We start from the raw sequence: 2,693 nt of genomic DNA, 5'->3' as shown, positions 1-2,693 counted from the left end.
CCCACATTCCAAAGACATGCATTTCAGGTGGATTGGCTGGTTCAATTTGTCCCTAGGTGTGAATGAGCGAGCGAGTTGTCTGTCCCTGTGTGCCCGGCGATTGGCCGGCAACCAGTTCAGGGTGTCCCCTGCCCACTGCCCGATGATTGCTAGGATGGGCTCCAGCACCCCTGGCGACCCTACTGAGGATAAGCGGTGCAGCTGATGAGATGAGACGAGAATGAAAAATTTTCCTTTTACTCATGTATGTATTTATGTGTTCATTTATTCATATGAAAGATTTGTTGGTATTTATTTTTTCCTACATGCATTTCTACATGTAGCTGTATTATTCCTCCATAATGCTTTAATTTGAAGGCTGCATTTATTTTACATGCAATCGGCAGATGCCCTTGCACTGGCTGGAGCTGCAGTTAAGTACCCAAGGCAGGCAGCACTGAGAAGAGAAAGAACATTTAATACTGCATACTTCTTGGTCACAGTGCCTTCCTCACCTAAGTGCTGTATTTTGAAACCTAAATACAGGAAGACACCTGTTCCAGATTCTGTAATCTCTGTAGAACACTGAAAGGAAAGAAAATGGATATTTAGAGCTTGAACATCATAAAATGGATTGTGGTAGTATCCATATTCATCGCTTTCAGAGCATGGATGACCATAAAGACTTTAAAGGAGAAAATCATGTCAATCTTTTGGATTGCATCACCCTAGAGGGCAAGATATTTTACATACTCTCACATGTAAAGACTGATGAAAAATACATTGTTTTTTTGTTCCCTCATTCGATCTTAAAAAGAAAATAACACCACAATGTATTTCTCCACTGAGGCAAACAATTATATTATAATATTTATGAACAATGTAAGCTGTTCATTTCATTAGCGAGATCGAAGTCAATCTTTTCTTGAGCAAAATATATTTTACTGTACAAAGTATTTTACAGCTATTTATTGTGCAAATTGTTTATTGTTTCATTTTGTTAATTAATGATGGGTATTTTTTTGTTCGTGTGCGTTGCCTAAATAAACAGCCACAAACAAACAAAGATAGTGCTCCAAAATACTGGTAACATACTCCATCCAGCACAAGTTAAATATTAGTTAATTATTATTTAATAATTCTATCTATCTATCTACCTTGGTCATATCCCTCAAGAGGGGTGACCGACAGCAAGACAAACACATACAATAAGATGATAAAAGGGGAAAAAAATAGCAAAAAAGACGCACAAAAATTTTTGGACCATGGCCAACCCAATTGCCCAAACACCCAAACAAGTTAGGCACCTCGGCACCTAAGTTGGTCATGCTTTCGTCCTTCCAGATGAAACGGGACACGAGAAAGCAGCCATGTCACTAGGGTCAGGGTGACACAACACACTCTTCTGTTCAACAGCAGGGCCCGACAGCTTTCACTGGTTAACCCCTGCCGCATCATACGGGTGCCCAGCCCATCCTTAAGAACGCGTCCACAATCTCACTATCCTTTCACAGCACCTCTCCACTCCTTCCTATCACTAACAAGAGCTCTAGCTTCTATTATATTTAGACCTCTTTCCTGCAGTGCACTCATAACACCATCCATCCACGTCAATCGCGGCCTTCCTCTTGGTCTCCTTCCATTTACTTCTGCTCTGTAGATCCTCTTCAACATTCGCTACTCATCCATCCTCTTCATGTGTCCAAAATGTAATAATTATTAATAATTAATATAATGTAATATTCTGATGTAATATTTTATAAATCAGTACTCATTATTAATCATTTGCCTGTAGTTAAACTCAGGCCTAGCATTTGAACTGTTGTTATTTGAAAAAAATCCAAATATTAGTCCTGAATCATGATTAACATGCATTTTTAAAATGGTGAAAACGTTATTTGAATATTTTGTCAAAGATAAAACTTGAATACTTCAACTAAAAGCAGAAGCCTTTAAAGTGATTCAAACATAGTATTTTAGTTATTGTATTGACTGTTAATTTATATTTACCTTTATATAACATTGTTTTACGTTACCGCACAAACGGACATCCAACAAAGTGGTAAACTGCAAAAAAATCTGACACCTTTTGTATAATATTTGGCATTTTTTGTGTTCGTATTTCTTATTGTACTATATTTTAATCTAATTTCAAGTAAAAAATGTTAATATTTATCAAATAAAACTTGAATTTATTATAAGAGTTTTTCATTTACTTTACAATACATGTAAATTATTTCTCTATGAAAATGAAACCTAAAACCGACAGTTTGTATTATTGAGCGTCTCCGAGTGGAAAACACAAAACAATACAAAAAAACTCTGGCCCACAAAGTCAGTATGGGTGTGTTCAAAGTAGGTTTCTTTTTACCGTCATGTCCTCAAAGACAGTCAACAGAAATCCTTATGTAAAATTCAGTGTAGAGCAAAACCGATTTCTCAGGCCACTCAAAGTGCTTGATGGAATTGTAGACAACAAGATGAAAAATGTATAAAGCTGAGCGGACTTGGTATCACCTGGTAATCCGAGACATTTCCCTGATCAGCAGGCTGATGCAATTGAGCTTAAACTCCCATAACACTGAAAGAGAATTTCATTTTTAACATAGACGGCAACTTAAAACACGACTAATGTCATTTTAGCCCGACTGATCCCACTGGCTTAAACACACAATCTCAATTTTTTTTTCTTCTTGCCAAAATGGCTTTTTTTC

General features: G+C 36.8%; 1 long non-coding RNA gene across 1 annotated transcript; it reads right to left on the bottom strand.

Annotated features, from left to right (window-relative positions):
- Window positions 1-247: 247 nt before the first annotated feature.
- Window positions 248-1,441, bottom strand: LOC148374326 (uncharacterized). The gene is made up of 2 exons (XR_015852918.1): window positions 495-1,441; window positions 248-436 (listed from the first exon to the last, which is right to left on the bottom strand). It is a non-coding gene; the product is annotated as an uncharacterized LOC148374326 (long non-coding RNA).
- Between the last annotated feature and the right edge of the window lie 1,252 nt (window positions 1,442-2,693).

Source organism: Urocampus carinirostris, chromosome 1 (assembly GCF_059441175.1).
Source record: "Urocampus carinirostris isolate Australia breed hairy pipefish chromosome 1, RoL_Ucar_1.0, whole genome shotgun sequence".
In the NCBI taxonomy this organism is placed as follows: Eukaryota; Metazoa; Chordata; class Actinopteri; order Syngnathiformes; family Syngnathidae; genus Urocampus; species Urocampus carinirostris.
This window is presented reverse-complemented; position numbering and strand designations above follow the sequence as displayed.